Genomic DNA, 14,312 nt, shown 5'->3' with positions numbered 1-14,312 from the left:
TAAGCTAAGCGACCCAAGTGGCCGACACAAACACCTGGCCCATCTAGGAGTGTAACTGTAGTGTCAGACAGGATGGCAGATTTAAAAAATAGTCCCCAAACAGCACATGATGCAAAGAAAAAAAGAGGTGCAATGAGGTAGCTGTGTGGCTAAGCTAAGCGACCCAAGTGGCCGACACAAACACCTGGCCCATCTAGGAGTGGCACTGCAATGTCATACAGGATGGCAGATTTAAAAAATAGTCCCCAAACAGCACATGATGCAAAGAAAAAAAGAGGTGCAATGAGGTAGCTGTGTGGATAAGGTAAGCGACCCAAGTGGCCGACACAAACACCTAGCCCATCTAGGAGTGGCACTGCAGTGTCAGACAGGTTGGCGGATTTAAAAAATAATCACCAAACAGCACATAATGCAAAGAAAAAAAGAGGTGCAATGAGGTAGCTGTGTGGCTAAGCTAAGCGACCCAAGTGGCCGAGACAAACACCTGGCCCATCTAGGAGTGGCACTGCAATGTCATACAGGATGGCAGATTAAAAAAATAGTCCCCAAAGAGCACATGATGCAAAGAAAAAAAGAGGTGCAATGAGGTAGCTGTGTGGCTAAGTTAAGCGACCCAAGTGGCCGACACAAACACCTGGCCCATCTAGGAGTGGCACTGCAGTGTCAGACAGAATGGCACTTAAAAAATAGTCCCCAAACAGCACATGATGCAAAAAAAAAAGAGGTGCAATGAGGTAGCTGTGTGGCTAAGTTAAGCGACCCAAGTGGCCGACACAAACACCTGGCCCATCTAGGAGTGGCACTGCAGTGTCAGACAGAATGGCACTTAAAAAATAGTCCCCAAACAGCACATGATGCAAAAAAAAAAAAGAGGTGCAATGAGGTAGCTGTTTGGCTAAGCTAAGCGACCCAAGTGGCTGACACAAACACCTGGCCCATCTAGGAGTGGCACTGCAGTGTCAGACAGGATGGCACTTAAAAAATAGTCCCCAAACAGCACATGATGCAAAAAAAAAGAGGTGCAATGAGGTAGCTGTTTGGCTAAGCTAAGCGACCCAAGTAGCTGACACAAACACCTGGCCCATCTAGGAGTGGCACTGCAATGTCATACAGGATGGCAGATTAAAAAAATAGTCCCCAAAGAGCACATGATGCAAAGAAAAAAAGAGGTGCAATGAGGTAGCTGTGTGGCTAAGCTAAGCGACCCAAGTGGCCGACACAAACACCTGGCCCATCTAGGAGAGGCACTGCAATGTCAGACAGGATGGCAAATTTAAAAAATAGTCCCCAAACAGCACATGATGCAAAGAAAAAAAGAGGTGCAATGAGGTAGCTGTGTGGCTAAGCTAAGCTTGACTTGGGTCAAGTGACCGACACAAAAACCTGGCCCATCTAGGAGTGGCACTGCAGTGTCAGACAGGATGGCAGATTTAAAAAATAGTCCCCAAACAGCACATGATGCAAAGAAAAAAAGAGGTGCAATGAGGTAGCTGTGTGGCTAAGCTAAGCGACCCAAGTGGCCGACACAAACACCTGGCCCATCTAGGAGTGTAACTGTAGTGTCAGACAGGATGGCAGATTTAAAAAATAGTCCCCAAACAGCACATGATGCAAAGAAAAAAAGAGGTGCAATGAGGTAGCTGTTTGGCTAAGCTAAGCGACCCAAGTGGCTGACACAAACTCCTGGCCCATCTAGGAGTGGCACTGCAGTGTCAGACAGGATGGCACTTTAAAAAATAGTCCCCAAACAGCACACGCTGCAAAGAAAAAAAGAGGTGCAATGAGGTAGCTGTGTGGCTAAGCTAAGTGACCCAAGTGGCCGACACAAACACCTGGCCCATCTAGGAGTGTAACTGTAGTGTCAGACAGGATGGCAGATTTAAAAAATAGTCCCCAAACAGCACATGATGCAAAGAAAAAAAGAGGTGCAATGAGGTAGCTGTGTGGCTAAGCTAAGCGACCCAAGTGGCCGACACAAACACCTGGCCCATCTAGGAGTGGCACTGCAATGTCATACAGGATGGCAGATTTAAAAAATAGTCCCCAAACAGCACATGATGCAAAGAAAAAAAGAGGTGCAATGAGGTAGCTGTGTGGATAAGGTAAGCGACCCAAGTGGCCGACACAAACACCTAGCCCATCTAGGAGTGGCACTGCAGTGTCAGACAGGTTGGCGGATTTAAAAAATAATCACCAAACAGCACATAATGCAAAGAAAAAAAGAGGTGCAATGAGGTAGCTGTGTGGCTAAGTTAAGCGACCCAAGTGACCGACACAAACACCTGGCCCATCTAGGAGAGGCACTGCAATGTCATACAGGATGGCAGATTTAAAAAATAGTCCCCAAACATCACATGATGCAAAGAAAAAAAGAGGTGCAATGAGGTAGCTGTGTGGCTAAGGTAAGCGACCCAAGTGGCCGACACGAACACCTAGCCCATCTAGGAGTGGCACTGCAGTGTCAGACAGGATGGCAGATTTAAAAAATAGTCCCCAAACAGCACATGATGCAAAGAAAAAAAGAGGTGCAATGAGGTAGCTGTGTGGCTAAGCTAAGCGACCCAAGTGGCCGACACAGACACCTGTCCCATCTAGGAGTGGTACTGCAATGTCATACAGGATGGCAGATTTAAAAAAAAGTCCCCAAAGAGCACATGATGCAAAGAAAAAAAGAGGTGCAATGAGGTAGCTGTGTGGCTAAGTTAAGCGACCCAAGTGGCTGACCCAACACCTGGCCCATCTAGGAGTGGCACTGCAGTGTCAGACAGGATGACACTTAAAAAATAGTCCCCAAACAGCACATGATGCAAAGAAAAAAAGAGGTGCAATGAGGTAGCTGTGTGGCTAAGGTAAGCGACCCAAGTGGCCGACACAAACACATAGCCCATCTAGGAGTGGCACTGCAGTGTCAGACAGGATGGCAGATTTAAAAAATAATCCCCAAACAGCACATGATGCAAAGAAAAAAATAGGTGCAATGAGGTAGCTGTGTGGCTAAGCTAAGCGACCCAAGTGGCCGACACAAACACCTGGCCCATCTAGGAGTGTAACTGTAGTGTCAGACAGGATGGCAGATTTAAAAAATAGTCCCCAAACAGCACATGATGCAAAGAAAAAAAGAGGTGCAATGAGGTAGCTGTGTGGCTAAGCTAAGCGACCCAAGTGGCCGACACAAACACCTGGCCCATCTAGGAGTGGCACTGCAATGTCATACAGGATGGCAGGTTTAAAAAATAGTCCCCAAACAGCACATGATGCAAAGAAAAAAAGAGGTGCAATGAGGTAGCTGTGTGGATAAGGTAAGCGACCCAAGTGGCCGACACAAACACCTAGCCCATCTAGGAGTGGCACTGCAGTGTCAGACAGGTTGGCGGATTTAAAAAATAATCACCAAACAGCACATAATGCAAAGAAAAAAAGAGGTGCAATGAGGTAGCTGTGTGGCTAAGTTAAGCGACCCAAGTGACCGACACAAACACCTGGCCCATCTAGGAGTGGCACTGCAGTGTCAGACAGGATGGCACTTAAAGAAAAAGTCCCAAAACAGCACATGATGCAAAGAAAAAAAGAGGTGCAATGAGGTAGCTGTGTGGCTAAGCTAAGCGACCCAAGTGGCCGACACAAACACCTGGCCCATCTAGGAGTGGCACTGCAGTGTCAGACAGGATGGCAGATTTAAAAAATAGTCCCCAAACAGCACATGATGCAAAGAAAAAAAGTGGTGCAATGAGGTAGCTGTGTGGCTAAGGAAAGCGACCCAAGTGGCCGACACAAACACCTTTACCATCTAGGTGTGGCACTGCAATATCAGACAGGATGTCAGATTTAAAAAATAGTCCCCAAACAGCACATGATGCAAAGAAAAAAAAGAGGTGCACCAAGGTCGCTGGATGGCTAAGCTAAGCGACCCAAGTGGCCGACACAAACACCAGGCCCATTTAGGGGTGGCACTGCAGTGTCAGACAGGATGGCACTTAAAAAAATAGGCCCCAAACAGAACATGATGCAAAGAAAAAAAGAGGTGCAATGAGATAGCTGTGTGGCTAAGCTAAGCGACCCAAGTGGCCGACACAAACACCTGGCCCATCTAGGAGTGGCACTGCAGTGTCAGACAGGATGGCAGATTTAAAAAATAGTCCCCAAACAGCACACGCTGCAAAGAAAAAAAGAGGTGCAATGAGGTAGCTGTGTGGCTAAGCTAAGCGACCCAAGTGGCCGACACAAACACCTGGCCCATCTAGGAGTGTAACTGTAGTGTCAGACAGGATGGCAGATTTAAAAAATAGTCCCCAAACAGCACATGATGCAAAGAAAAAAAGAGGTGCAATGAGGTAGCTGTGTGGCTAAGCTAAGCGACCCAAGTGGCCGACACAAACACCTGGCCCATCTAGGAGTGGCACTGCAATGTCATACAGGATGGCAGATTTAAAAAATAGTCCCCAAACAGCACATGATGCAAAGAAAAAAAGAGGTGCAATGAGGTAGCTGTGTGGATAAGGTAAGCGACCCAAGTGGCCGACACAAACACCTAGCCCATCTAGGAGTGGCACTGCAGTGTCAGACAGGTTGGCGGATTTAAAAAATAATCACCAAACAGCACATAATGCAAAGAAAAAAAGAGGTGCAATGAGGTAGCTGTGTGGCTAAGCTAAGCGACCCAAGTGGCCGAGACAAACACCTGGCCCATCTAGGAGTGGCACTGCAATGTCATACAGGATGGCAGATTAAAAAAATAGTCCCCAAAGAGCACATGATGCAAAGAAAAAAAGAGGTGCAATGAGGTAGCTGTGTGGCTAAGTTAAGCGACCCAAGTGGCCGACACAAACACCTGGCCCATCTAGGAGTGGCACTGCAGTGTCAGACAGAATGGCACTTAAAAAATAGTCCCCAAACAGCACATGATGCAAAAAAAAAAGAGGTGCAATGAGGTAGCTGTGTGGCTAAGTTAAGCGACCCAAGTGGCCGACACAAACACCTGGCCCATCTAGGAGTGGCACTGCAGTGTCAGACAGAATGGCACTTAAAAAATAGTCCCCAAACAGCACATGATGCAAAAAAAAAAAAGAGGTGCAATGAGGTAGCTGTTTGGCTAAGCTAAGCGACCCAAGTGGCTGACACAAACACCTGGCCCATCTAGGAGTGGCACTGCAGTGTCAGACAGGATGGCACTTAAAAAATAGTCCCCAAACAGCACATGATGCAAAAAAAAAGAGGTGCAATGAGGTAGCTGTTTGGCTAAGCTAAGCGACCCAAGTAGCTGACACAAACACCTGGCCCATCTAGGAGTGGCACTGCAATGTCATACAGGATGGCAGATTAAAAAAATAGTCCCCAAAGAGCACATGATGCAAAGAAAAAAAGAGGTGCAATGAGGTAGCTGTGTGGCTAAGCTAAGCGACCCAAGTGGCCGACACAAACACCTGGCCCATCTAGGAGAGGCACTGCAATGTCAGACAGGATGGCAAATTTAAAAAATAGTCCCCAAACAGCACATGATGCAAAGAAAAAAAGAGGTGCAATGAGGTAGCTGTGTGGCTAAGCTAAGCTTGACTTGGGTCAAGTGACCGACACAAAAACCTGGCCCATCTAGGAGTGGCACTGCAGTGTCAGACAGGATGGCAGATTTAAAAAATAGTCCCCAAACAGCACATGATGCAAAGAAAAAAAGAGGTGCAATGAGGTAGCTGTGTGGCTAAGCTAAGCGACCCAAGTGGCCGACACAAACACCTGGCCCATCTAGGAGTGTAACTGTAGTGTCAGACAGGATGGCAGATTTAAAAAATAGTCCCCAAACAGCACATGATGCAAAGAAAAAAAGAGGTGCAATGAGGTAGCTGTTTGGCTAAGCTAAGCGACCCAAGTGGCTGACACAAACTCCTGGCCCATCTAGGAGTGGCACTGCAGTGTCAGACAGGATGGCACTTTAAAAAATAGTCCCCAAACAGCACACGCTGCAAAGAAAAAAAGAGGTGCAATGAGGTAGCTGTGTGGCTAAGCTAAGTGACCCAAGTGGCCGACACAAACACCTGGCCCATCTAGGAGTGTAACTGTAGTGTCAGACAGGATGGCAGATTTAAAAAATAGTCCCCAAACAGCACATGATGCAAAGAAAAAAAGAGGTGCAATGAGGTAGCTGTGTGGCTAAGCTAAGCGACCCAAGTGGCCGACACAAACACCTGGCCCATCTAGGAGTGGCACTGCAATGTCATACAGGATGGCAGATTTAAAAAATAGTCCCCAAACAGCACATGATGCAAAGAAAAAAAGAGGTGCAATGAGGTAGCTGTGTGGATAAGGTAAGCGACCCAAGTGGCCGACACAAACACCTAGCCCATCTAGGAGTGGCACTGCAGTGTCAGACAGGTTGGCGGATTTAAAAAATAATCACCAAACAGCACATAATGCAAAGAAAAAAAGAGGTGCAATGAGGTAGCTGTGTGGCTAAGTTAAGCGACCCAAGTGACCGACACAAACACCTGGCCCATCTAGGAGAGGCACTGCAATGTCATACAGGATGGCAGATTTAAAAAATAGTCCCCAAACATCACATGATGCAAAGAAAAAAAGAGGTGCAATGAGGTAGCTGTGTGGCTAAGGTAAGCGACCCAAGTGGCCGACACGAACACCTAGCCCATCTAGGAGTGGCACTGCAGTGTCAGACAGGATGGCAGATTTAAAAAATAGTCCCCAAACAGCACATGATGCAAAGAAAAAAAGAGGTGCAATGAGGTAGCTGTGTGGCTAAGCTAAGCGACCCAAGTGGCCGACACAGACACCTGTCCCATCTAGGAGTGGTACTGCAATGTCATACAGGATGGCAGATTAAAAAAAAAGTCCCCAAAGAGCACATGATGCAAAGAAAAAAAGAGGTGCAATGAGGTAGCTGTGTGGCTAAGTTAAGCGACCCAAGTGGCTGACCCAACACCTGGCCCATCTAGGAGTGGCACTGCAGTGTCAGACAGGATGACACTTAAAAAATAGTCCCCAAACAGCACATGATGCAAAGAAAAAAAGAGGTGCAATGAGGTAGCTGTGTGGCTAAGGTAAGCGACCCAAGTGGCCGACACAAACACATAGCCCATCTAGGAGTGGCACTGCAGTGTCAGACAGGATGGCAGATTTAAAAAATAATCCCCAAACAGCACATGATGCAAAGAAAAAAATAGGTGCAATGAGGTAGCTGTGTGGCTAAGCTAAGCGACCCAAGTGGCCGACACAAACACCTGGCCCATCTAGGAGTGTAACTGTAGTGTCAGACAGGATGGCAGATTTAAAAAATAGTCCCCAAACAGCACATGATGCAAAGAAAAAAAGAGGTGCAATGAGGTAGCTGTGTGGCTAAGCTAAGCGACCCAAGTGGCCGACACAAACACCTGGCCCATCTAGGAGTGGCACTGCAATGTCATACAGGATGGCAGGTTTAAAAAATAGTCCCCAAACAGCACATGATGCAAAGAAAAAAAGAGGTGCAATGAGGTAGCTGTGTGGATAAGGTAAGCGACCCAAGTGGCCGACACAAACACCTAGCCCATCTAGGAGTGGCACTGCAGTGTCAGACAGGTTGGCGGATTTAAAAAATAATCACCAAACAGCACATAATGCAAAGAAAAAAAGAGGTGCAATGAGGTAGCTGTGTGGCTAAGTTAAGCGACCCAAGTGACCGACACAAACACCTGGCCCATCTAGGAGTGGCACTGCAGTGTCAGACAGGATGGCACTTAAAGAAAAAGTCCCAAAACAGCACATGATGCAAAGAAAAAAAGAGGTGCAATGAGGTAGCTGTGTGGCTAAGCTAAGCGACCCAAGTGGCCGACACAAACACCTGGCCCATCTAGGAGTGGCACTGCAGTGTCAGACAGGATGGCAGATTTAAAAAATAGTCCCCAAACAGCACATGATGCAAAGAAAAAAAGTGGTGCAATGAGGTAGCTGTGTGGCTAAGGAAAGCGACCCAAGTGGCCGACACAAACACCTTTACCATCTAGGTGTGGCACTGCAATATCAGACAGGATGTCAGATTTAAAAAATTGTCCCCAAACAGCACATGATGCAAAGAAAAAAAAGAGGTGCACCAAGGTCGCTGGATGGCTAAGCTAATCGACCCAAGTGGCCGACACAAACACCTGGCCCATTTAGGAGTGGCACTGCAGTGTCAGACAGGATGGCACTTAAAAAAATAGGCCCCAAACAGAACATGATGCAAAGAAAAAAAGAGGTGCAATGAGATAGCTGTGTGGCTAAGCTAAGCGACCCAAGTGGCCGACACAAACACCTGGCCCATCTAGGAGTAACACTGCAGTGTCAGACAGGATGGCAGATTTAAAAAATAGTCCCCAAACAGCACATGACGCAAAGAAAAATAGAGGTGCAATGAGGTAGCTGTGTGGCTAAGCTAAGCGACCCAAGTGGCCGACACAAACACCTGGCCAATATAGTAGTGGCACTGCAGTGTCAGACAGGATGGTAGATTTAAAAAATAGTCCCCAAATAGCACATGTGCAAAGAAATAAAGAGGTGCAATGAGGTAGCTGTGTGGCTAAGCTAAGCGACCAAAAAGGCCGACACAATCACCTGGCCCATCTAGGAGTGGCACTGCAGTGTCAGACAGGATGGCAAATTTAAAAAATAGTCCCCAAACAACACATGATGCAAAGAAAAAAAGAGGTGCAATGAGGTTGCTATGTGGCTAAGCTGAGCGACCCAAGTGGCCGACACAATCACCTGGCCCATCTAGGAGTGGCACTGCAGTGTCAGACAGGATGGCAGATTTAAAAAATAATCCGCAAACAGCACATGATGCAAAGAAAAAAAGAGGCGCAATGAGGTAACTGTGTAGCTAAGCTAAGCGACCCAAGCGGCCGACACAAACATCTGGCCCATCTAGGAGTGGCACTGCAGTGTCAGACAGGATGGTAGATTTAAAAAATAGTCCCCAAACAGCACATGATGCACAGAAAAAAAGAGATGCAATGAGGTAGCTGTGTGGCTAAGCTAAGCGACCCAAGTGGCCGAGACAAACACCTGGCTCATCTAGGAGTGGCACTGCAATGTCATACAGGATGGCAGATTAAAAAATAGTCCCCAAAGAGCACATGATGCAAAGAAAAAAAGAGGTGCAATGAGGTAGCTGTGTGGCTAAGTTAAGCGACCCAAGTGGCCGACACAAACACCTGGCCCATCTAGGAGTGGCACTGCAGTGTCAGACAGGATGGCAGATTAAAAAAATAGTCCCCAAAGAGCACATGATGCAAAGAAAAAAAGAGGTGCAATGAGGTAGCTGTGTGGCTAAGCTAAGCGACCCAAGTGGCCGACACAAACACCTGGCCCATCTAGGAGAGGCACTGCAATGTCAGACAGGATGGCAAATTTAAAAAATAGTCCCCAAACATCACATGATGCAAAGAAAAAAAGAGGTGCAATGAGGTAGCTGTGTGGCTAAGGTAAGCGACCCAAGTGGCCGACACGAACACCTAGCCCATCTAGGAGTGGCACTGCAGTGTCAGACAGGATGGCAGATTTAAAAAATAGTCCCCAAACAGCACATGATGCAAAGAAAAAAAGAGGTGCAATGAGGTAGCTGTGTGGCTAAGCTAAGCGACCCAAGTGGCCGACACAGACACCTGTCCCATCTAGGAGTGGCACTGCAATGTCATACAGAATGGCAGATTTAAAAAATAGTCCCCAAAGAGCACATGATGCAAAGAAAAAAAGAGGTGCAATGAGGTAGCTGTGTGGCTAAGTTAAGCGACCCAAGTGGCTGACACAAACACCTGGCCCATCTAGGAGTGGCACTGCAGTGTCAGACAGGATGGCACTTAAAAAATAGTCCCCAAACAGCACATGGTGCAAAGAAAAAAAGAGGTGCAATGAGGTAGCTGTGTGGCTAAGCTAAGCGACCCAAGTGGCCGACACAAACACCTGGCCCATCTAGGAGTGGCACTGCAGTGTCAGACAGGATGGCAGATTTAAAAAATAGTCCCCAAACAGCACATGATGCAAAGAAAAAAAGAGGTGCAATGAGGTAGCTGTGTGGCTAAGGTAAGCGACCCAAAAGGCCGACACAAACACCTGGCCCATCTAGAAGTGGCACTGCAGTGTCAGAGAGGATGGCAGATTTAAAAAATAGACCCCAAACTGCACATGATGCAAAGAAAAAAAGAGGTGCAATGAGGTAGCTGTGTGGCTAAGCTAAGCGACCCAAGTGGCCGACACAAACACCTGGCCCATCTAGGAGTCGCACTGCAGTGTCAGACAGGATGGCAGATTTAAAAAATAGTCCCCAAACAGCACATGATGCAAAGAAAAAAAGAGGTGCAATGAGGTAGCTGTGTGGCTAAGTTAAGCGACCCAAGTGGCCGACACAAACACCTGGCCCATCTAGGAGTGGCACTGCAGTGTCAGGCAGGATGGCAGATTTAAAAAATAGTCCCCAAACAGCACATGATGCAAAGAAAAAAAGAGGTGCAATGAGGTAGCTGTGTGGCTAAGTTAAGCGACCCAAGTGGCCGACACAAACACCTGGCCCATCTAGGAGTGGCACTGCAGTGTCAGACAGGATGGCAGATTTAAATAAAGATCCCAATCAACACATGATGCAAAGAAAAAAAGAGGTGCAATGAGGTAGCTGTGTGGCTAAGTTAAGCGACCCAAGTGACCGACACAAAAACCTGGCCCATCTAGGAGTGGCACTGCAGTGTCAGACAGGATGGCAGATTTAAAAAATAGTCCCCAAACAGCACATGATGCAAAGAAAAAAAGAGGTGCAATGAGGTAGCTGTGTGGCTAAGTTAAGCGACCCAAGTGGCCGACACAAACACCTGGCCCATCTAGGAGTGGCACTGCAGTGTCAGGCAGGATGGCAGATTTAAAAAATAGTCCCCAAACAGCACATGATACAAATTAAAAAAGAGGTGCAATGAGGTAGCTGTGTGGCTAAGCTAAGCGACCCAAGTGACCGACACAAAAACCTGGCCCATCTTTGAGTGGCACTGCAGTGTCAGACAGGATGGCAGATTTAAAAAATAGTCCCCAAACAGCACATGATGCAAAGAAAAAAAGAGGTGCAATGAGGTAGCTGTGTGGCTAAGGTAAGCGACCCAAAAGGCCGACACAAACACCTGGCCCATCTAGGAGTGGCACTGCAGTGTCAGACAGGATGGCAGATTTAAAAAATAGACCCCAAACTGCACATGATGCAAAGAAAAAAAGAGGTGCAATGAGGTAGCTGTGTGGCTAAGCTAAGCGACCCAAGTGGCCGACAGAAACACCTGGCCCATCTAGGAGTCGCACTGCAGTGTCAGGCAGGATGGCAGATTTAAAAAATAGTCCCCAAACAGCACATGATGCAAATTAAAAAAGAGGTGCAATGAGGTAGCTGTGTGGCTAAGCAAAGCGACCCAAGTGACCGACACAAAAACCTGGCCCATCTAGGAGTGGCACTGCAGTGTCAGGCAGGATGGCAGATTTAAAAAATAGTCCCCAAACAGCACATGATGCAAAGAAAAAAAGAGGTGCAATGAGGTAGCTGTGTGGCTAAGTTAAGCGACCCAAGTGGCCGACACAAACACCTGGCCCATCTAGGAGTGGCACTGCAGTGTCAGACAGGATGGCAGATTTAAAAAATAGTCCCTAAACAGAACATGACGCAAAGAAAAAAAGAGGTGCAATGAGATAGCTGTGTGGCTAAGCTAAGCGACCCAAGTGACCGACACAAAAACCTGGCCCATCTAGGAGTGGCACTGCAGTGTCAGACAGGATGGCAGATTTAAATAAAGTCCCCAAACAACATATGATGCAAAGAAAAAAAGAGGTGCAATGAGGTAGCTATGTGGTTAAGCTAAGCAACCCAAGTGGCCGACACAAACACCTGGCCCATCTAGGAGTGACACTGCAGTGTCAGAAAGGATGTCAGATTTAAATAAAGTCCCCAATCAACACATGATGCAAAGAAAAAAAGAGGTGCAATGAGGTAGCTGTGTGGCTAAGCTAAGCGACCCAAGTGGCCGACACAAACACCTGGCCCATCTTGGAGTGGCACTGCAATGTCATACAGGATGGCAGATTTAAAAAATAGTCCCCTAACAGCACATGTTGCAAATTAAAAAAGAGGTGCAATAAGGTAGCTGTGTGGCTAAGCAAAGCGACACAAGTGGCCGACACAAACACCTGGCCCATCTAGGAGTGGCACTGCAGTGTCAGACAGGATGGCAGATTTAAATAAAGTCCCCAATCAACACATGATGCAAAGAAAAAAAGAGGTGACATGAGGTAGCTATGTGGTTAAGCTAAGCGACCCAAGTGGCCGACACAAACACCTGGCCCATGTAGGAGTGACACTGCAGTGTTAGACAGGATGGCACTTTAAAAAATAGTCCCCAAACAGCACATGATGCAAAGAAAAAAAGAGGTGCAATGAGGTAGCTGTGTGGCTAAGTTAAGCGACTCAAGTGGCCGACACAAAAACCTGGCCCATCTAGGAGTGGCACTGCAGTGTCAGGCAGGATGGCAGATTTAAAAAATAGTCCCCAAACAGCACATGATGCAAAGAAAAAAAGAGGTGCAATGAGGTAGCTGTGTGGCTAAGTTAAGCGACCCAAGTGGCCGACACAAACACCTGGCCCATCTAGGAGTGGCACTGCAGTGTCAGACAGGATGGCAGATTTAAAAAATAGTCCCTAAACAGAACATGACGCAAAGAAAAAAAGAGGTGCAATGAGATAGCTGTGTGGCTAAGCTAAGCGACCCAAGTGACCGACACAAAAACCTGTCCCATCTAGGAGTGGCACTGCAGTGTCAGACAGGATGGCAGATTTAAATAAAGTCCCCAAACAACATATGATGCAAAGAAAAAAAGAGGTGCAATGAGGTAGCTATGTGGTTAAGCTAAGCAACCCAAGTGGCCGACACAAACACCTGGCCCATCTAGGAGTGACACTGCAGTGTCAGAAAGGATGTCAGATTTAAATAAAGTCCCCAATCAACACATGATGCAAAGAAAAAAAGAGGTGCAATGAGGTAGCTGTGTGGCTAAGCTAAGCGACCCAAGTGGCCGACACAAACACCTGGCCCATCTTGGAGTAGCACTGCAATGTCATACAGGATGGCAGATTTAAAAAATAGTCCCCTAACAGCACATGTTGCAAATTAAAAAAGAGGTGCAATAAGGTAGCTGTGTGGCTAAGCAAAGCGACCCAAGTGGCCGACACAAACTCCTGGCCCATCTAGGAGTGGCACTGCAGTGTCAGACAGGATGGCAGATTTAAATAAAGTCCCCAATCAACACATGATGCAAAGAAAAAAAGAGGTGACATGAGGTAGCTATGTGGTTAAGCTAAGCGACCCAAGTGGCCGACACAAACACCTGGCCCATGTAGGAGTGACACTGCAGTGTTAGACAGGATGGCACTTTAAAAAATAGTCCCCAAACAGCACATGATGCAAAGAAAAAAAGAGGTGCAATGAGGTAGCTGTGTGGCTAAGCTAAGCGACCCAAGTGGCCGACACAAACACCTGGCCCATCTAGGAGTGGCACTGCAGTGTCAGACAGGATGGCAGATTTAAAAAATAGTCCCCAAACAGCACATGATGCAAAGAAAAAAAGAGGTGCAATGAGGTAGCTGTGTGGCTAAGTTAAGCGACCCAAGTGGCCGACACAAACACCTGGCCCATCTAGGAGTGGCACTGCAGTGTCAGGCAGGATGGCAGATTTAAAAAATAGTCCCCTAACAGCACATGTTGCAAATTAAAAAAGAGGTGCAATGAGGTAGCTGTGTGGCTAAGCAAAGCGACCCAAGTGGCCGACACAAACACCTGGCCCATCTAGGAGTGGCACTGCAGTGTCAGACAGGATGGCAGATTTAAATAAAGTCCCCAATCAACACATGATGCAAAGAAAAAAAGAGGTGACATGAGGTAGCTATGTGGTTAAGCTAAGCGACCCAAGTGGCCGACACAAACACCTGGCCCATGTAGGAGTGACACTGCAGTGTTAGACAGGATGGCACTTTAAAAAATAGTCCCCAAACAGCACATGATGCAAAGAAAAAAAGAGGTGCAATGAGGTAGCTGTGTGGCTAAGTTAAGCGACTCAAGTGGCCGACACAAACACCTGGCCCATCTAGGAGTGGCACTGCAGTGTCAGACAGGATGGCAGATTTAGAAAATAGTCCCTAAACAGAACATGATGCAAAGAAAAAAAGAGGTGCAATGAGATAGCTGTGTGGCTAAGCTAAGCGACCCAAGTGACCGACACAAAAGCCTGGCCCATCTAGGAGTGGCACTGCAGTGTCAGACAGGATGGCAGATTTAAAAAA

The sequence above is a fragment of the Pseudophryne corroboree genome, chromosome 8 (genome assembly GCF_028390025.1).
Source record: "Pseudophryne corroboree isolate aPseCor3 chromosome 8, aPseCor3.hap2, whole genome shotgun sequence".
Lineage (NCBI taxonomy): Eukaryota > Metazoa > Chordata > Amphibia > Anura > Myobatrachidae > Pseudophryne > Pseudophryne corroboree.
This window is presented reverse-complemented; position numbering follows the sequence as displayed.